Genomic DNA, 22,596 nt, shown 5'->3' on the forward strand with positions numbered 1-22,596 from the left:
GATTCCTAACATCCTGTTTGCTTTTTTGACCGCCTCTGCACACTGTGTGGACATCTTCAGAGAACTATCCACAATGACTCCAAGATCTTTTTCCTGACTCATTGTAGCTAAATTAGCCCCCATCATATTGTATGTATAGTTGGGGTTATTTTTTCCAATGTGCATTACTTTACATTTACCCACATTAAATTTCATTTGCCATTTTGTTGCCCAATCACTTAGTTTTGTGAGATCTTTTTGAAGTTCTTCACAATCTGCTTTGGTCTTAACTATCTTGAGTAGTTTAGTATCATCTGCAAACTTTGCCACCTCACTGTTTACCCCTTTCTCCAGATCATTTATGAATAAATTGAATAGGATTGGTCCTAGGACTGACCCTTGGCGAACACCACTAGTTACCCCTCTCCATTCTGAGAATTTACCATTAATTCCTACCCTTTGTTCCCTGTCCTTTAACCAGTTCTCAATCCATGAAAGGACCTTCCCTTTTATCCCATGATAAAAGTCTATGCAGTGTTTCTTCATGCAGTGCCACATATTTGCATAGCACTTTACAGAGCAACCAAAAGAGAGGAACCTGCCCTCCAGATCTTACAACCTAAAGTTTCAATCCACAAACACCTCAAGTGCAACAAGAGATAAGATGTAATTGTAGGGCTAGGGACTCAGACTGGGGTCTGGTATTTATGGCCAGCCACACTCTCATCCCTCCCAGCTTCAAAAACACTAACAGATGTGCATACACATAGTGGATAAAGGAGTAGGGATAGCCCTGTCTCAGTCATCTGGAGGTTACTGGAGCATAATATCAGTCTGATCTCCTGCATAGTTCAAGGGATTCTCTTCATACACAACACTGGGCATGAAATCTGTTTTATTGGGATGCAATTTTAACTTTCACCTAGATACCCACCATATATGGAGAGAACTCTCCTGAGTTTATATAGGACTTCTTAATGCAGCCCTCCTTTTTCTTTAAGATAGCCACACTGTTTTTAATACCATATTAACATGCATTTGGTATTGTATTGCGAAGTGCTGTATCTATATTGTCAGGACTTCAGCTTTGTTAGATTTGTTATAAACCAGTAAATTAGGATGACTTTGCTCTTCAGCATTTATAAAAAAAAATATTTGTCAATCTAGGTCATTAGTGTCAGAAAAAAATGTTTTAAAATATAATCTTTGGGGAGTGTAGGTAATCCACCCAAATCCCAGAAACTGAAATTTAGTAATAATAACATAGACAATTTCTTCCTCTGCCAGAAAGTGTTGAGGTGCATCACTAAACTTAAAACAAGATCAAATCTCTGTGATGTGCAGCAAATGTGAAGAAAATATGAACGTGAAGCCGAAGGATTAAGTGTTCTATCGGGGATAGTGCTGCTGCTTTGAATTATTTACAAACCTGGAAGTCAAAATAGTGAAATTCAGAGCTTCAGAGTCACAGTTTGTAAACTCTCCACATCTGATAAATAAGCCCTTTTGATGCCTACCTAACTTTTAGGCCAGAGTTAAACACAAGTCATTCCCCAGTCATGAATACCTTTATTGATTCTGGACTTTAAGTAAAAGAAAACGCAAGCAAGGTCATGAAGTTTCTAGTGTGGCAGCCACAGTGCAAATGATTAAAGCCCTGTCTCTCACCTTAAGTGTTTCAATTCAGCCTTGTGAGGTTTAACACTTCACCTCAAGTCTCAGCCAAGTCTCAAGTGACTTTGAATTGACATCACAAACACACCTCTGAGTTTAACAAAGAAGGCAAAAAGGAGAAAGAAGGAAAAGAAATACTTAGATGCTTGGAGAAGCTACTCCATAGAGATTCAAACCAAGGTAAACCTGGAGGAAAACATTGGGAAAGCATTTTTTCCTCTCTCTTCAGTGCTGTAACTAGAACTCAGACCTACCACAGGAGGGCTTAGTAGTAGCCAGATAAAACACTATCATCCGTTACTTTAATGAACTCTGCACTGACAAGTCTTTTATGACAAATTTTGTACTCTAGTAGTAACTTCAAAATGATATGAGATTTGGAGTTGCATTTAAATCCATAGCTGGTTCTGTCTCGCCTCTGTGTCAAGTTCTCTCAGTTCTCATCTAAGTCACTATATAAAGATCCCCTGATAGGGAAAACTGACATCCCATTCATCTTGCTTTCCACGAGCACTCCTTCTGTCAGTAGAACCACATAACAATGTTAGTTTTATATACTCTCAAGAAATGTAGCTCTGAATTGGCTGCCAAAAGGCAAGCAGGAACAGCACAGAGGTGAGAAGAGGAAGAGTAGGAAACAAACTGATAATTAATATAACAACCAAAAATGAAAGGCAGTTTTTATTCCTTTAAAAAATTACCTCTTTCCCCTCCCCACACAAAGAAAAATTAGGCACATGAAAAATTAGCACTATACTGTATCAATAAAGTACACATTACATGGATTAACAACTGGCTAACTGGTAGATCTCAAAAAGTATTGGTCAATAAGAAATCATCATTGCATGGGTTGTTACTAGTGGGGTTCAGCAGCAATCAGTACCAGGCTCATAATATCAACCTTTGTGATCTGGAAGTAAATATACCAGGGGTCGGCAACCTCTGGCATGTGGCTCGCCAGGGTAAGCACCCTGGCGGGCCGGGCCAGTTTGTTTACCTGCCGCGCCAGCAGGTTCAGACGATTGCGGCTCCCACTGGCTGTGGTTCACTGTCCCAGGCCAATGGAGGCGGCGGGAAGCCTCAGCCAGTACGTCCCTTGGCCCGCGGAGCTTCCTGCCACCCCCATTGGCCTGGGACGGCGAACCGTGGCCAGTGGGAGCCGCAATCGGCCGAACCTGCCAATACAGCAGGTAAACAAACTGGCCCAGCCTGCCAGGGTTCTCACCCTCGCGAGCTGTGTGCCAGAGGTTGCCGACCCCTGAAATATACAATCACTGTAGATAAAATTGTAGATGAGACAGTTTGGCAGAGCGGTAAATAATTATGAGGGCTGGTTATAGATTGCTTGTTAAGCTGGGCCTATTCAAACAAAATGAGTTTAAATACAACCAAATGCCAAGTTATACATCTAGGAACAAGAAATGTAGGCCGTGCCTACAGAATGGGAGGAGGCTTTCCTGGAAAGAAGTGACTCTGCAAAGGATTTAGGGGACCTAGTAGTGGACAATTAGCTCACCATGAGCTCCCAGGGTGAGGGTGTGGCAAAGAGGGCTAATATGAACGTTGGCTATATAAATAGGGAGTCGTGAGTAGGAGTAGGGAGGTGAATATGGCATTGGTGAGCCTGATACTGGAATACTGCATCCAGTCCTGGTGTCCACATTTCAAAAAGGATGTTGAAAAATGGGAGAGGGTGCAGAAAAGAGCCACAACAATTACTCAAGGACTAGGGAAAAATGCCTTACAGTGAGCATCTGAGAGCTCAGTCAGTTAACTTATCAAAAAGAAGATTGAGAAGTGATTTGATGATAGTGTATAAGTACTTTACCAGTGAGAAAATATTGGGTAACAAAGGACTCTTTAATTGAGCAGAGAAGGCATAACAAGAACCAATAGCCAGAAGCTGAAGACAGACAGCTTTGAATTAGAAATTAGGCACAAAATTTTAATGGTGAGGGTGATTAAATACTGAAACAAACTACCAAGGGAAGTGGTGGATTCTCCCTCTCTTGGTCTGAAAATCATGACTAGATGCCTTTCTGGAAGATATGCTTTAGTCAACTGCAAGTTATTGCATGCCACGCAGGGGTAAAGAGGTGAAATTTAATGCCCTATGATATACAGGAGGCCAGATTAGATGGTCTAAAAATTCCTTCTGGCCTTACACACTGTGACTCTATTAATCAGAAATTGTTTAAGTAGCTACTAGAATGAACTGGAAGGACGCATTCTTTATGGCGTAAATTAAAATTTTACTTTATTCCCTTTTAGTTAGGAAAAACCAAGTTTTGCTACCAGCCAAAACTGAATAGATTTTCCACTTAAGTTTATAACATTTGCCCTTTTGTTGTATTTATGTTAATGAAAAAAGAAGAATTGATTTAATTTGCATTGTCTTGAGGTATCTACTAAGCACTGGGGGCAGAAAAAGAGACACTGCAGAGTTTTGGTTATTGGGTAAGACTTGACAACAGCTCACCCTAAATAAAGTGTCTGATTCACTACTGTAGACCCAAAAGACCTCCTGCAACCGTTAATAAGCAAGTAATGTCTGACCCTTTAAGTAATGTCTAAATGATATGCAAGTCAAATTAAAGATAGCATTTGTCATCTATACAAGTAAAGTGACTCATGCACAAAATTGAAAAAAAAACAAACCTGTCATCACAAAGTCTTTTATTTGCTGTTTTATCATTATATAGTGTATAAGAACAGGAGGATAAAATTGCCTAAACCCTGATGGAGTCTGAAACTAATAAACACAGTATAAGCCAAGTCTAGTCAACTGTAAATGCTTATTAAAGATGAGTATAAAAGAGATTGTAAAGTTACTGGACTCAAAGAAGCCCAATAAAAAGAACACTAATTGAAAAGGATTGAAGAATGACAGGCTGTACTTTACTATTAAAAATAAATATACGGAGACAGATTTTAAATTTCCGTGTCTTGTATTTGAAATGTTTCATAAAAGCAGTATGTTTTCCACTGAGATTTACCCCGACACACATTTCAGTGTAATTCCTCCTGACCTTGCGCCCATCATATTATTGATGTCTGTGGAAGTAATTGCATACAACATATCCTCCTTGATATGAGAGGACAAGTTACATTTTCACTCCACTGGCATTAAACCCCAATGGAAACATGTTACTATTGCTCAGCAGCATTTAATATACCAAAAAAAAATAACAAAAACCACTCTTCGCCCCACTCCTGAAAGCAGTGAAATTGAATTTCATAACAACTTCTGAGACCTGTTTAGTTTAGATTAAATGTAGGTTAAAGTGTAATCTTTCAGTAATCTGATCACAGGTCTCAACAAATAACATGGCTAGGGGCAGGCCGTAAGATAGAAAATACTGAATTGTTCTAAACTTTTTCATATCAGGCCAATGTAGCTGAGACTCCCAAGTGGTTGCTGGTTCCAGCCCTGCATCTTCCGAAGGATGTGGTATTTCATAGTGAACTTAGCATGAACTCAGCTGCAGTAATGCTCAATTTCCTTTCATGTTTTCCAGTTGTCATTATAAGGCAACAAAACAGCACTGTGTAAATAAAAAGAGAGCATTATTGTAGGTTAATACTATTACACATTAACAGTGGTTCATTTACATTTAGATATTTAATATTGTCCAAGAGATTCTGTGTTTTTCTGCACAATGTTTTGGGTTTCTGTGCTGAATTTTAAAATTGCTTTTTCCTAGTGATTTCAGTATATTTAAGAATACATAATTTTTCCAATTATTTTTGTCCACAGCTGTTGTGCAATTTCAAAGCAACAACTCCTTCTTTATTGATCTGCAGCTGATAAAAACTTGAAATGTAAAAATATACTTCACAAAATCTCCCCAATGATCCTGAAGTAGCAACCGTAATAAGAATAATTGGCCTATGCCTACAGTCCTAATGCAGGTAAAATTCCCATGAGACCCAATAGAAATTTTGGATCTATTAAGACTACGGTACCAAGCAACATCACCATTAATAAACACTATACATTTATATGCTACTATCATTCCAAAGAATCCCAATATACTTTACAACTTTAGAAATTACTATGGTCCAAAGCCTGCAGTACTTATCCACTGAAGGCAATAGAAAATTTGCCTGAGAAAGACATGCAGAATGAGACTTTTGGTATACAAGAGTCACTTGTAGTGGATAAGATTACAGGCTATATGTGGCTGAAGGGTGTAAAATTCAAGGATGATGAAAAATTATTTAGGGTGATACAAGGAGTAGTGGGATGAAATAGAGAAGGGGGAAATTTAGGCTGAATATCTATATAAATATCCTGAGAGTAAAGTCTATTGGGCTGTGAAATCCTTTCCCAGAAATACGGACCTAGTCCAGGTGAAGAGCTCAGATCAAAATAGAAAGAAATAAAGAGATGTTACCTGGAAGTAGGATAGGGTGGGGTCCCTGGACAACACCATTGCCAGAGATGGAGGAAAGAGGACACTGCCTAGCCCTGTTGACATTTTTTCTCTGGGTTCTTCCCCTAGATATTTTGTTTTGGGGTTAGGGTGGAACAAGTTAATGAACCTTTTTGGCTTTTGAAGAAGTGCTTTTGATGGCCACAACTCAGAAACAGGTACCCATATTGCATTTGGTTGGCATTACAGACATGCAGTACAGAGACGTATTTTTAAGGAGGCTTTAACCCCAGCCTCGTGTGTGTGCGTGTGTGTAGTTCTGTGCCTGCAATTAATTGTAGGCAAAGAGCCCTAGTTTAGGTTTCTAATTGCCTGATTTGAAAGCACAGTTGAATAGTTAGACACCTAAATTTTTTAAATTAGCCCGGGTCCTTTGACTGTTAGAGTACTCTGTAAGGGTTATTTATTTGTTTGGCTTTGGGCACAGGGCAGGAATTTTGTTTGGGGTTGTTGGTGGCCTTAGTTGTTGGTTTTAGTTTATTTGTCTAAATGTGTGTCAAAAGCATGTCGGGTTTTAAACTGGTGTCTCTTTGTATACTTTATTGCGACTTAACATAAAAAATAATAGCTGCTGACATGAGCCCATAATTAGTTGCATCACTGAAAGTGAAGGCCTCTTTTACCAAGCAGGCTATAGAGTTGTCAGTCCCTTGTAGCTAGGGCCTTCTAGCAAAAGAGCTCTTTTCTGTCACTGAAAGAAAGGGGACTTCTTCTACAACTGGCTTTGAAGGTTGCTGTGTGTGTGTTTTTCTAATAAAGGATTAGCTGGCATCAGTGCAAAAATGTGATGGAAAGGTTTGCCTATAAGAGTTTTATCCATATCTGGCATCCTATGGTGATGTGTTGACCCGAATTCCATAGCAATAATTCTGCTGCATGCTGAAGAAGTTGCTTTCAAAGGCATAATGCCTCCAGGCACTCCACTCAAGGGTTATGCTTCCTCCCTATCTTACCTCAGCAGGGCCTACACTCTTAAAAGCTAAAATTGAGCCATTATTGATTTTTTTCTTTGAATATTTGTCCCATTATTTTAATAAAGCTGAAAGAAACGTTTAGAGTACTGGACTGTATTTTGGAGAACAGTAATCTATCCTGACCTAGTAGCATATGGTATACAGATATATACCAGGTGTACACCATGTGCAGTGGCAACATCTATGTAATATTGCTGACCCAACTGATTAATAAAGTTTATCACACGGTTTCACAATTTATCATACACATTTGCCTTCTGCCTCCTAATCCATCTCCTCTGGAATTATCCATGACATACCAAACCCCTCAATAGTTTCCTTCATCTGCTTTTTTTTTTTTTTTTTTAAATAGCCTCCCAGGGGAATGTTTCCTTGTTTCCCCTAAATGCAGAATTCTTCCTCTTTGAGGGATCCTAGGGTGCATAATAGTTAAATCTAGACGAGTGACAAATTTAAGGACTGATATCTTGAATCAGGAGTTGAAACATGCCATTGAAAGAAAAGAGGAGTTACCTAGCTTCTAAATGGTATTCAGAGCTCTTGCTTTTGACATTGTTTGCATACAAATGGTATTTTAGATGAATTTTAAAAATAAATGATGGCTCCCCTGAGCCTTGTACAGTTGGACTTAGGATAACCAAGGCCAAGGTTTTAGAGAGGGAGGGATAAGAAAAGAAAACACCAGCAATGATATTTTTAAAAAACTCACTAAAATGGTTCTCCAATAGCTTTTCAGTGGCAATACATGACAACATGGATGTGGTTAAAAAGTATTATTTGCAAGGGTTTGGTTGACCTACATAATGTAACTCTCTTCTGGCTTCACTACTGGTGAGAAACATGGCATGTTGATCAAATGCTTTTGCCACACCACATTATCCTGCATGCCATAGATATATGTAGATATGAAGCTATCTTAAAAATATTATATATTATTATATTGCAGAGTGACAACTTTGGAGACAGAAGTCCTATTTGTCCACAGAACAGGTACAGGTACCACATTTGCAAGCTTCCTGCCAATGTGCTTCAGTCTTGACCTCAAGTGACCCACTTTTGAAGTGAGAGGGATTCTCTGTGCCCTTAAAGTCCTTTGTCCTGTGCTGAGACAGCTGACAAAGTCATTATTTTCCAGAATGTGAGGCATCTTTACAATGAGGAATTGACCATTTAAAAATGTACCTGGAGCTACTGGGTCAGATTCATCCCAGGTGCAACTCCAAGGAAGGCAATGGAGCAATAGCATTACACGAGGGATGAATCCAGACCCATTATTTTTTTAGTAGTTTTCAGCTTTCTGACCTTTATAAAAATAGAGAACTCCCAAATGGAGGCCTGCTGTACAGTTTTGCTTTATGTTTCTGAATAATGTATACGCTTCCATATGTGTTTCTTAGCAGTATCTTCAAGTCAATAAAACTCATTGTGAGAAAGCGAGTAAACCAAATATTACAAAAAATCTGAACAAGTGGGGAAAATTTTATGAGGTGTATAACCAAAATCTGCCCTTAGTTGCACCCATGCCATGCCACCGAAGACCAAACAATCCACATGGCTCTTATCTCACTCAGACATGATGCCAATTAGCTTTGTTTCTTTAAAACAAACCAAGCCAAAAGTGTTCTTTCTTTTTCTTCTCTCCTCTTTCTTGCTTTCACTTCAGTTTATCAAATGCCGATTTAGCATTCATTTATACATAGGGTGTGGCAGGTCATCTTTGTGCTACACAGTCCTGGAGATATTATTGTTAGTTCAGCCCCTTGTTACACTTAGAGCAGCTTCAATGCTGCTGTAACTTATTCTGGCTGGTTACAGCTTCTAGGGCAGGGATCGGCAACCTTCGGCATGCGGTCTGCCAGTGTAAGCCCCCTGGAGGTCTGGGCCAGTTTGTTTACCTGCTGCATCTGCAGGTTAGGCTGATCACGGGTCCCACTGGCCGTGGTTCGCCATTCCATGCCAATGGGGTCTGCAGGAAGTGGCGCAGGCCGAGGGATGTGCTGGCCGTGGCTTCTCACAGCCCCCATTGGCCTGGAGCTGCGAACCGCAGCCAGTGGGAACCGCAATCGGCTGAACTTGCAGATATGGCAGGTAAACAAACTGGCCCAGTCCGCCATGGGGCTTACCCTGGCGGGACGCATGCCGAAGGTTGCCAATCCCTGTTCTAGGGACTGTTATGAAACCAAAGATTACACAGCACAAAGCACTATTCCATCTCCAGCTCCCTCAGACTCATCCCATACACCAGGTTGGGTGGGAGTGGGTGGCCTGGAGTGGGCTGTATTGGCTCTGTGCCAGCTGGGGAACCCAGCTCCTCTGTACTATGGCCATACCAGAGGCCATGCATCTGGCTCTATATAAATGAGCTGCGATGCTGAGGGAAAGCTCCCTGATAATGGATAAGCAAATGAAACATGTAGTGCATATTTTTCAGAAAACAACTCCTCAGTCATATAGAGGCATGAATGTCCACATCCATCCAGTTCTTTACATCTGTGAAAAAGCGAGTTCGAGAGAGTGCTCACTTTCTAATTTGGTAACATTTTCCCTCCCTTTTGCACAGTTGAAAGGGTATGCTCCAAGTGCTCTAGTAGTATAAAGCGAGGGAGCCCAGTTCATTCTGGGCTAGAGTCCGCAGGGGAAGGACCCGCCTGGGAAACTCCTGCGGAGGGCCAGCCACAGCCCTTGACTGCACTGAGAATCGAAGTCTTTCACAGCCTGCCTGCACCCCGGGGACTGGAGAAGCCCCCAGAGATGACTGACCCCACTGAACACAGGGAAACTGACATCTCATGGGAAATCCCAGTGCAAACTCTGGTAGGAAGTGACCCAGGGAGGGTGACGAGCTGGTACCTCCAGCCCGGGAAACCTCAGCATCTTTCGGTAAGACCCCCCTGCTGAGTCACTGGCAAGTTGCTATGCCATTGTTAAGGCTCTGGGTCAGGGCCTGGTGGAGTCGGGTGGACCCGAGCCCCCCTACCAGGGCTGCCACACCCCTTAGTGGGTGCCCCAACATTATAGGCTCTGGCCGCTAGGCCACGCTGCCGTGCACTGAAGGGTGGCTCTATAGACTCTGGCCATTAGGCAACGCTGCCGTACACCGAAGGGCTACTTTATAAACTCACGCTGCCCTGTGCCAGAGGGTTGCTTTGTAGACTGTAACTGATAGGCCATGCTGCCCTGACCCTAGGGGCATGGGCCGTCACAGGGTGCATAGAAATTTCTTTAGTTTGTCATAGAAAGGAGTCCATGTAACCATTCTTCTTGGGTTAAGGCTACACTTATTTATTATACAGGTATTGACAGTCACAAAGCAATGTCATTCAGCAGAGAAAAATACTAAAGTATCGTTGAGACAAGATGTGTGAAGTAATCTCTTTTATTGGACCAACTTCTGTTGGTGAGAGTGATGAGTATTTGAGTTACACAGAGCTCTTCCACAGGTCTGGGGAAAGTACTCAGAGTGTCACAGCTAAATACAAGGTCAAACAGATAGTTTAGCATAAATAGTTAGCACATATTCTAAGAAACCATTCAAGGTGAAGTGGTGTGTTAACAATCTTGTAGTCAAAGGGGAAAAAATGGTTACAGATTGCTGTAATAAGCCATAAATCCAATGCCTTTATGAAGAACATGATTTTTAGTGTCTAGCAAAGTTATAAATTTAAACGCCGAGGCTCATCTTTTGAAAGTGTTGTAAAGGTTTCCTTTGAGGATGAGGAGTGATAGGTCAGATATAGGCCTGGTCTACACTACAGACCTACATCAGTATAACTATGTCGCTCAGGGGTGTGAAAAATCCACACCCCAGAGTGATGTAGTTATACCAGCCATGTAGATTGTGCTCTGTCAGTGGGAGAGCTTCTTCCACTGACGTAGCTACTGCCTTTCGGGGAGAAGGATTAACTATGCTGGGTGTAGAGCATCTTCATTAAACTGCTACAGCAGAGTAGCTGCATCAGTGCAACTGCCTCAATGCAGCGTTTGAAGGGTAAACATGCCCATATAGTGATCACTTTTTGAACAGTGTTCATCCATGAGTGATGTGGTGTTTTAGCCTCTTATCATTTTCCTGTGTGAGTTCATTTGAGAGCACAGTGACTGGCTGGTTTCACCCCTAGTTGTTGTTGGAGTGTTTAGTGCACTGGATGAGGTACACCCTGTGACGTTATTGATATAAATTGGGACCATATAGAACATGGGTTGCAACCAAGGTCCTGCAGTGGCACCAAATCTTAGATAAAGGGGGTCATCTAAGGTATCTAAGACCAGATTATGGGTTGCTGGTTATAATTATGCTGTCTGTATGTCTGTATCATTTTTAGTTGAAGTTATGAATGTTGGCTCTATGCTGTCTGTATTTCAAGTTGGTGCTGTGCTTCTGGGGGAAGCCTCTCAGACAAGCTGGTGTTAGCTCTGCTTAGCCAGCTTGATGGCCCATTAAGGACCATCAGCTACACAATTGACCCATGGAGAGAAGGCAGACACGCCTTGTGACTCAGCAAGGTATGCAGAGACTTGTCCATGTGACTGCAGACTCCATTTTGCTGTAATTTTCCACAGTGAGAACAAAGAGATTCTTACACCTGGAAAAGCCTATATAAGGCTGATGCTTCATCTCCATCTTGTCTTCAATCCTGCTTCTGACCTCTGGAGGGACTTTGCTACAAACTGAAGCTCTGCACAAAGGACTGAATGACCCATCCCAGCGGGGGATGTTCCAGAAACTTGATTTGAACCTGCAGTTTACTCCATCACTGCTGCAAGCCTGAACTAAGAACTTTGCCATTACTGTATGTAATTGATTCCATTTAACCAATTCTACCTCTCATCTCTACCTTTTTCCCTTTGTAAATAAACCTTTAGATTTTAGATTCTAAAGGATTGGCAACAGCGTGATTTGTGGGTAACATCTGATGTGTATATTGACCTGGGTCTGGGGCTTGGTCCTTTGGGATCGAGAGAACTGTTTTCTTTTATTGGGGTGTTGGTTTTCATAACCATTCATCCCCAGGACGAGTGCACTGGTGGTGATACTGGGAGACTGGAGTGTCTAAGGAAATTGCTCGTGTGACTTGTGGTTAGCCAGTGGGGTGAGACCGAAGTCCTTTTTGTCTGGATGGTTTGGTTTGCCTTAGAGGTGGAAAAACCCCAGCCTAGGGCTGTGACTGCCCTGTTTGAGCAATTAGTCCTGATTTGGCACTCTCAGTTGGGTCCCGCCAGAATCGCTCCGTCACACACCCCATGTAATAATAGGCATGTATAGGATCCATGGATTTTGAAAGGTATGTTGTGCAGGGTGTTGCTCATTGTAGCAGTGAAGATATGTCTGCGGGTTTTGCATTGGTTGTTCTGGCAGGGTCTGGTGCTGCTTTGAGCTGGTGAGTCCCGGTCTGTGGGGAGCTTGCTTCTGATAATGAGCTTGGAGAGGTTTGGGGGGCTGTTTAAATAACAGAAGAGGGGATTCAGGAAAGATTTATTTCAGGATGGGGTCCCCATCAAGGATGGGTTGTAGTTGTCTGATGATACCCCCTCTGTGTTCTAGTTCGGTGTGGTAGATGACAACCAGGGCTGTGTGGTCAGAGGGGGTTTTATTTCTGTATTGAAGCAGGTTCTCTTGGGGGTATTTGGGTGGCCCATTCCATGATGTATTTTTAACACTTAATAAAGTATTGTTAATATTTAATCACCATAATGACATTTCCAGATTGTTCTGGCTATTTGGAAAATGTAGTTGCATAGACACACTGGATAGGAACCAATTAAAACATTTCTTACCAGATCCAAGGCTGGGAGACAAGTGTCATGTTTCTTCCAACCTTCATCATCCTGCCTACACTCTAAGCCTTCCACCCTTTCTGTGTCACAGGGTGTTGACTGCCCTTTGGAGTTATGAAGCCCTTCATTAGCCCCAGTTTCACTTTGACATGCACTACTCCATACAATAGAACAATTTCCTCCTGATTATATCTTTCAAAATGTCTACATGAAAATGGGCTTTGAATAGATTTCTTAGAAATTCACCTGTGTGTGACTATTCACATGATCTCTGGAAAATGACTGTTGAAAGTGACTGAGTTTAAGCAGTACAAATCTCTGCCTTTGAAATGTTAACTAGGGATGTTGGTCTCAGACTACTTCCTTTGGCCCTTAACTAACCTCAGTGTATGCAGACAGCCTCATCTGTCCACTAGTACAAGCTGGATTCCTTTTTAATGCTTTTGGGGTTTATAGATTCATAGTTTTGAAGGCCAGAAGGGACTATTACAATCATTTGATACAGGGTTCCTAGATAGCCATCTATGATTTTTGTAATAACAAAACAAAAAGTTATGCACTTCTGTCACATATATTATGGAGAACTCTGACCTCACTCATTTGTTTTCCACAGAAGTAAACTCACAACTCCTTTCCTAATTAAAGTGTTTGTTTCAATGTATCACAAGCACTTAACAAAAATCAGATTCAGCATTGAGCTTCAGGAATTCTAATATGCAATTTTATTTGTGACAACTGAAATGCTGAGACTCAATCTGGTTAACTGAACATGCTTACTACTTAAATAACTGGAGAATAATCCCCAAATGGCCCTATTACCAATCATGTCCTTACTTATTGATTATCTTTCACTAAATCAGAATAAGTTATCAAAAATGCAATCCAAGTAAAGTATTTATATTCCTTCAACCAAAGATGTTTTTTTTTTTCTCAGAACTGAGAAAGAAACATTAGGAAACCCATTATTTTTATACCAAATCCTTGTCAGTTATGTTCAAAACAAACTTTGGGCCAAATTATGTTTTCAGTATTACACTGACTTCAATGCAGCTACTCCATATTTACACAGGTGAGTAACTGAGAACAGTTTGACTATGTACTTTTGCTTCCATTTTATAAAACTAATTAATTAAGCCAATGTTATTTAAAAATTATGGTGTTTCTTTAAGGTTTTTGTATAAAAACAAGCATAAAACAAACAATAAAAAAGTCCTATAAGAATATAAAGAAAACAGACATTTCAAGGGATCACCATACAACTTCCTCCAGCAATGATTAGCGTTATCAAAACAGTTCAAAATGACAATTACATAACTAGAAGGGGGGTGGAGACTGCGGGAACTGTGGGATAGCTACCACAGTGCAATGCTCCAAAAGTCGGGTGCTGTGGATGCACACCGCCGACTTAATGCACTTACTGGGGACACACACAAACAACAGTATCAAATTGATTTCTAAAAAATCAACTTCTATTAGATCGAACTAATTTCATAGTGTAGACATACCCTTAGATTGGCCACTGAGAGCTCTAGATAATGTAAATGTAGGAAAATAACATAGACAATGCTGGCAAAATACAGTTACAGTAAACAAAAAAAAATATAATGATTGGACCTTGAAAAATCAAACAAATAAAATTAAACAATAAGGAGATTAAACATGGGAGCTTAATGTTGTACAACAGATGGAAGCTTTTGCCTGCAATGTGAAGGAAATAGTAATAGGAAGGTAGTAAACCAATAATATCTTTAATATGTATCTGCATTTACTTATCATGCTACATGAAGTCAGCTTTATTGCTGATGGCCTGGGGATAAACATCTATGTTCTCTGAGCCAATATTACCTTTAGCATTTATATATTATCTGTAAAACAGAAAATAGGGATTGTTGGGCATCTGCTAGTCTGGCCTTGAGTATTTTCTTTAGCATAAACTTGTATTTGTTTATACTATTTTTTAATTTTCTTTAATTGGCTTTTAAACATTATAACAAAGGTGTTTAATTCTTCTTTTGTCTCTGTAAGAGCTACACACCATAAGACAGAAAGCAGAGCTAACTACAGCAGTGAGGCAGACTGTTTTCTCTAAACAGATCTAAAGGTTCCAGTGGAAATAATAGGAAAAAAGAAGTAGGGGTATGGGTGTGTTTGAAAGAAAGACAGAGAAATACAGGATAAATCATTTCATGGCATGTACTAGCTGAGACAGATTGTATAGGGTCTGGTTTATATGTATGTATGTATGTCCATATGGCTGGGTTATTTGCCTTGTTTTTAATGAACAGTAAATCTCCGCAGGAAACCCTTTCTTGCTTTCTCCACTATGTGCTACTGCTATAGACCATTTCCACACACAAAACTGAAATCAACACAGTTTACTTATACATTAATTTTAGCACAATATTCCTTAGTACATACAGGCCTCTAAAACTGAAGACCTCACACCACAGTGCACCAGCTGTTCCTGTTTAATCTGACAAGTCATGTACACATTAAGGACAAAGAAAGGCAATAGGAACAAACGCCACTGGCTGTCTCTGTGCCAACTTCCAATAATCAAAAATCAGGAGTCAGCCTCCCCAAAATCAGCAGATTGGCTTAAAAGTCATGAGATTTTGAAAATAATAAACGTTGGGTTATTTTATTTATCTTTATCATTAGGATTAACGTTTCAAGCTTTTCTCCTCAACCCTGATAGCTAAAAGCTTCCTTTAAATAAATAAATAAATAAATAGCAATAAAAGCTGAAATTCTCACATAATCATCTGCCTCCAGGAGCTGAAGCTTTAAGAAAAACATAAAATATTGTGAGACTCAGAATAAAATATTAATAGCTGGCAATGGTGCAAAGATATTTTAAATGAAGACTCTATTTGAAATAAGACTCCATTTGATAATAAACAAAGTTACAAAATATATGGTGTAAGAGAGTGGGAGATATGAAAAAAAATATAAAAAAGAAAGAGTGGAAGACTGTCATTTGTAGACTGTCAAATTCTATTTCTGGAGCAGATTGGGCTCCGGGGAAAATGCAGGGAGAGGGAAGGATGCATAAAGTCTCTCTTTTGTGTCCCTGCATAGTAACCACGTAAAGTTGTAGTCCATGTGATCCCTCAAAAATAGTAACTGCCCCCTTCTGGTTCTCCCTTGGGTGCAGGACACCCCAAAGGGGGAAGGAAAGGTAGAAGTGGAGCTATGATCTTGCCTCCCTCCTTGCACAGACCCAGTTGATCTGGCTGGGTACAAATGAGGTGTAAGGTGCACCTATTGTAGCAGCAAGCCCACTCCCCATGTGTCATGGTATATGGAGTGACAGTCATCCCTAAACATGAGGTATTAGAGAGTACAGCAACAAGATACAATGAAAACAAAATGTACTCCGTCTTCTGACTCAGTTGCTAGAAATGACTCCCTTTTCTGCTATCCCAAATGGAACATAGAGAAACCTACTAGCCAAACAACATAACTACAAATATATGTCATGCCAGGAATCTCAGCCAGTGAGCCCTACTCCAGTGATTTCCCTTGGGCACTGAGCATCCATACTGTTCCCAACACAGGGCCCTAGAGTCTACAAGGTGCTATTGAGCTCTCTAGAAACAGACAGTAAGAAAAAAGAAATGGAGAGTATGTGAAAACAAGAAAGAAAGTAACAAGGCTGAAATAGATTGAAAGTGCTGCTCTGTCGATTGCCACACACCTTGCATGACACCCACACATGCAAATCACCATTCAGACATTCCTGCAGCCCAGGCTCAATGTCACACATTCATAGTATTGCCAACCACAATGGTTCAAAAATGAGTCAAGACTGAAAATATAATGAGAATGACTTACAAATCATGAGATTTTTATTTGGGTTTTTTTGTTTGCCTGGAAGTTCAGTCTGGTAATCTTTTTGTGCTCTGGTTTGCAACAAAAATGGGCTAGAAACTTCTTTGTTATTAAATTATGATCACTGAGATTCTCACATAATCCTGGATTCCAGGAGCTGGAGCTTTAAGGAAAAATATCGAAAGCCAAAATATTGTGAAATTCAACAACACCACATTCAGCTAGGCTTCAAGCAAGCAGGTTTGGACTGTAGCTCAGTTTGGGCACCTCTTGGGGCTGCTGTGGCAACCTGCTGATGAGATAGCCAGATAGCATCTCTGTCTACCAGTCAGAATGGTATTTGCTTCTTCTGCTTCTCCCAGACTGGTGGAGCTCAGTGGAGAAAGAGACAGAGAGCGAGAGGTAACACTGCCATATCAGGAGCCAAGAGTGGCTAGTGAGAGGTGAGGAGAAAGGAGATGGGAGGAACCAGGAGCTATTGAGTAATTGGAGGAGGAACTATGTCATAGGTCTCACCCCCACTTGGAGCTGTTGGGTTCCAATATGGGGACCTGCATGGATTTATCTAAACTTAAATCCTAGTTTAGATCTGGTAAAAGCTACCACCACCCAATAATGTACGTGTATTGGGACACAGTCCTTCCCCAAAAATCCTTGGGGATCCCAAGAGCCCCAAATCCATGGAGTTCTTACACCTAGGAGAAATAAACCATTCCCCCCTGCTTCCTCCCCCCTCCCTTTTCCTAGGAGAGATACCGGGATCCAACTACAGAGGGATGTCTCCCTCCTCCCCTTTCCCTGAGAATTCACCCAAGGAAAGATCAACCAAGTTTTTAACAGAAAAGATTTATTAAAGAATAAAAAGAAAGTAACTTGTCTCTGTAATCCAAGATGGAACAGTACACAGGGTCTAAACTTATTAATTTTTGGAGAGAATCCCCCCCTCCTTTCTTTCTCAGTAAAAGCAAAGTAACAGCAAACAGAAATAAAGAATTTTCTTCCGCAACCACACAATTGCAAATGTAGAAATTAAATTATAAGACTAATCCGCCTTTTTAATTAATACTCACTATTGAATAGTAGGAACTACTCCAGGAGAACTTGGAGACATGTCTGGCCTTTCTTAGATCCAAAAAGAGAACACTCTAACAAAGAACACAGACAAAGGCTTCCCTCCACAGAGATTTGAAATTATCTTGTCTCTGATTGGTCCTCTGGTCAGGTGGTCATCAGGTACTGCATGTTAACCCTTTACAGGTAAAAGAGACCTTAACCCTTAACTATCTGTTTATGACAAACTACATAAGAAAATAGAACATAAGAACATAATAATGGCACTACTGGGTCAGACCAAAGGTCCATCTAGCCCAGTATCCTATCTTCTGACAGTGGCCAGTGGCAGGTTCCCCAGAGGGAATGAACAGAACAGGTAATCATCAAGTGATCCATTCCCCTGTCGCTCATTCCCAGCTTTTGGCAAACAGAGGCTAGGGACACCGTCACTGCCCACTATGAGGAATTATGAGGAAAAAAGAGAGCAAGAGGAACTGTTGTGGGGGGGGAAGGATGACAGAAGCTATGGGGGAAATGAGAGGTGTAATGAGGGGCTACATGGGAGAAAGGGAAGGACAGGAACAACTGAGGGCAGAGTTAAAGGTGAATGGTGCAGTGGCGAAGTGCGGGACATGATAGGGGCAGGGCTTAATAGGGCTAATGCCAGTCCGTAGCAGCCCCTCCCTAGGCTTCTCACACTACTGCTAGATTCCTACAAACCCATTTCCCTCTCTTTGGAGGGGTGCAAGAAATATGGTCCTTCTACTGCCACCGCTTGAGAGAACCCTGGAAATCTGTCCTCAGCCCAACACCTTACACCAGCACTAAATCCTTAGAGTGTTTTCAACTCTGATGTTTAGGGCCATGTGTGAACTGCCTGTGAATATGCAAACTGGCTAATTAAATAAATGGCGTGGAGCTGAACAAAACTTGGTAGCTATGAAAATGAAACCATCTAATATGTCACATGCTTCTCTCTGCAGCTGGAACTGTCCACACTACACTAACTGTCCACCCTACAGCTGAACCTGAAGAAGATTTGTACAGAAATGGTTATTTCTAGGCTTTTACTAGCATGATTTCCTTGATCAACATGTAATGGGATATTTTTTCTAGGAAGCGTCCTAATCAAACCACACTATATTCTAAACTCCCTATACAATAAGTCCACACAATGATTTTAGCTGGAGTTGAAGGCACTGAGCACCTCTTAGCACGTGCTCAGTATATTATAAGATTGAGCCCTATCTCTGTATGACCAAAGGGTCTTGATTCAAGTATTAAGAATTACACAGTATAGAGTTAACATCGATCAGTTTTACTCTTTTACACTGTCACATAATATAAGAACAAAGCAACTCTGCATCAAATGAATGAGAAGTAAATTTAAAACAAATAAAAGAAAATATTACTTCACACAGCAGTTCATCACAATTACATCATGGCAGTGACTTCTCTAGTGGGTTATCAAGTCAAATAATGTGACTCTAGTTAAAAAGGAATTGGACATTTTTTACAGGTGGTAACACAAAGATGAGCAAATGTCATATTTTAGGTCATAAGATAATCACTGTGGGGTCAGGAACAAATATTTCCTTCTGTTCAATGATGGGGAATTGGTTAAGTTCCTTAGTTTTTGCTTTTTTCCTTTCTATTAGAGGATCAAATATTGACCATTAATGTAGATGGGAAACTGTCCCAGATGTTAAAGATATTTAGATGTTGCACTGCTCAATGTTGCAAGGCCTAAGTGATTAAGATATCTATGTCTCATTTTAGGAACCTATGTCCCATTGATTTTCAATGAGACTTAGGCTTCTAAGTGCCTATTTTGCTTTTGAAAATGGGACTTGGCTGTTGTCATAGGTCTCACCCCTACTCTGAACTTTAGGGTACAGATGTGGGGACCTGCATGAACACCTCTAAGCTTAACTACCAGCTTAGATCTGGTCTCGCTGCCACCATCCAGATTTCTGAGTTATTTGGAAAACTCTGTCTTCCCCCCAAAAACCTTCCCCTCCCTGAGTAGCCTTGAGAGACTCCTCCACCAAGTCCCTGGTGAACACTGATACAAATTCCTTGGATCTTAAAACAAGGAGGAATTACTCCTTCCCCCTCCCTTTTTTCCCCCACCAATCGCTGGTGAGTCCAGATCCAATTCCCTTGGATCTAAAAAACAGGGAAAAAATCAATCAGGTTCTTAAAAAGAAGGCTTTTAATTAAAGAAAAGAAAGGTAAAAGAAAAAAACCTCTGGGAGACAGCATACCAGCTGATCTCACAGGCAACAGATTTAAAACACAGGATGTTCCCCTGGGCAAAAACCTTAGTACACACAAGAATACCCAAATTTGATTACTCCCCTAATTGCACAAAGACAAGTTACAAAAGAAAATAAACATAAACCTATTTATTTCTTTCTAAAACTTACTACTCTGATAAGAGGTTGGTTCCTTGATCTTTTTCACTCCGGCTGAAACTGAAACTTGACTCTAAACAAAGGAAACTTCCCTCCTTCCTTTTGAAACATCTTGTTCCTCCATTGGTTCCTCTGGTCAGGTGTCAGCTAGGCTAGGTGAACTTCTTAACCCTTTACAGGTAAAAGAGGCATTAACCCTTAACTATCTGTTTATGACAGCTGTATAAATAATGTAGGCTTTGCAGTGCTATGCAGAACAACACCTAAATACCTTTAAAATTCTAGGCCTCTGACCTTGAGTGACCAGTGGAAATCTCCATGCCTGTATTCAAAAGGACTAAGTGTCACTATGGTTATGTACATACATCACAAGGCTTATGTGTGACTATATGTCAGTAGCTACTCTTGCCTAATAATATTCTCCATGAATGAATGAATACAGGATTTTAAAGCAGTAGCCAGTACTAAGTATTTAAATTCACTTTATACTTGCCAACTTTTTATTGTGAACTATTAATGGTTAACTATCATGTTAACCTTGTGCATTGCTGACTCTAAACCTGGCACTGGCAAGAGTGGAGGAGAGGGACAGAAAATAAGAGGTGGAAAATCTCTTGTCTTTTGGAATGACCCTCACTCATGGGGAAGGACTCCACAGACAAGCCTGTGGGGAAAATTGTCAGATTCACTTAGGGGCCAATCCACCACTCCTGGGAGTCAAAGGGAGTTTTGCCCTTGACATCTGTGGTAGAAGGATCAAATTCTAGGTCTATTCCAACTATATATGGACAGTGCTGTAGCTTCAAGGATTATAGCTGAATTTATGTAACTTGTCCTGAATGAACAGAAAATGTTTCATGATCAGGGACAGGATTCTCTCTTCATTTGACAGTATCAACCGGTATCATAGTGAAAATGTTGGAGAAAAGCACTTGAATGTGTTTTTCTCTTCCACTTTCATAACTGGTTTTATGATGTGAAACTATGCAGCTATTGTTTGACTAAGTGCTGACTCTTGTATGGTAAGCCTTTCAAATAGTGGTTATTCAGTTCAATTCTTCACAGAGAAGTGGGGAACAATTGGGTGTAAAGCATTTTGGATTAGCTTTGATCTCACAATGCAGTTGTACTTAATTTTTTTTTTATTTTTTATTTACAGCAGACCAGTTTCTCAATTGCCTCAAACATTTATCAAATCTAAATTTAATATCAGAAGAATAGCCACTTCCAATCCAAATTGTTTACTTGAAACCCCTATTTACCTTCTTTCAGGCTGCCACAAGATAATAGAATTCTTTACCTGTGGGGAATAAGCAATCGAAGACTGTTATAAATTGTAACATGAGTCTACAACAACTACTTCTCAGTAAACAAGTGTATAATTATTGATTTATTGTGCATAAATTTGAATAATACAAACAAGATAAAATTTGGCAATTTTGCATAGTATCATTAGATGCTTTTTAATTCTTATTTTACAGTGTGTAATGCAGACGCATTCCAACCAAGCAATTTTCATAATTGCTTGCATTACATCTTTGACTTCTTTCTTTGCCCCAGGGCATATAAAATATATTCAGTAAAAAGGAACTAATTTGGCTTTAGTGACTCTATGATAGACCATATACACTACCTAACTATGGAGAGAAAGCAACATCTTTAAAGGTTATGTACAATCCACATGAGTAGCAGAAGAAAAGGCTTTTTAAAGTCTGATGGCTTGGCAGATATGCTCCCTGGGATGCTTTCCTGGGATACCCAAGGTCGAGAGGCATCTCGCAACCACTTCCCTTAGCATGAAGCCCCTTCTGAGCCTGCCCTGGGTCAGCTCCCCAACTCCACTGGGCACGGGCAACACAAGCACACCCCTCTAGGCCTCACAGGCCCCACTGTCACTCTACAGGTTAGCAATTGGCACATCTCAAAACTCAATCTCTCTAAGCATCTCCCTTGACATGTGCAGCACCTGGTACCACTGGATGCTCATAGTATTCACAGATTTGCTGCCTCCAAAGAAACAGTACACCCCAGCTTACCAGTTCTACCTCAGATCACTGCTCCACTTAACACACAAGGCACTTAGATGTGTTTATAGTGAAATCAAGTTTAAGTTTATTTAACAAAGCATAGAGATTTAAATAATAGCAAGTAGAAATACTGGAAACAAATGTTTATATATAAAATACAACCATAATGCAGATTCTAGAGCAGGGGTCGGCAACCTCTGGCACGCGGCTCGCCAGGGTAAGCACCCTGTCGGGCTGGGCCTGTTTGTTTACCTGCTGCTTCGGCAGGTTCGGCTGATCACGGCTCCCACTGGCCGCGGTTCGCCGTCCCAGGACAATGGGGGCTGCGGGAGGGGTGGCCAGAATATCTCTCAGCCGTGACACTTCCCTCAGCCCCCATTGGCCTGGGACGGCGAACCGCGGCCAGTGGGAGCCACTATCGGCCAAA

The 22,596-nt window shown here is 40.8% G+C and overlaps 1 long non-coding RNA gene across 1 annotated transcript in view; it reads right to left on the reverse strand.

The window, feature by feature from the left end:
- Positions 1-4,935: 4,935 nt before the first annotated feature.
- LOC123365989 overlaps positions 4,936-22,596 on the reverse strand; it is a 30,374-nt gene continuing 12,713 nt past the window's right edge. Inside the window, exons 2-3 of the long non-coding RNA XR_006577871.1 lie at positions 21,405-21,442; positions 4,936-5,198 (exon numbers count right to left, since the gene is read on the reverse strand). This is a non-coding gene — a long non-coding RNA (uncharacterized LOC123365989). The remainder of the gene's footprint in view (positions 5,199-21,404; positions 21,443-22,596) is intronic.

The sequence above is a fragment of the Mauremys mutica genome, chromosome 1, assembly GCF_020497125.1.
Source record: "Mauremys mutica isolate MM-2020 ecotype Southern chromosome 1, ASM2049712v1, whole genome shotgun sequence".
NCBI lineage: Eukaryota > Metazoa > Chordata > Testudines > Geoemydidae > Mauremys > Mauremys mutica.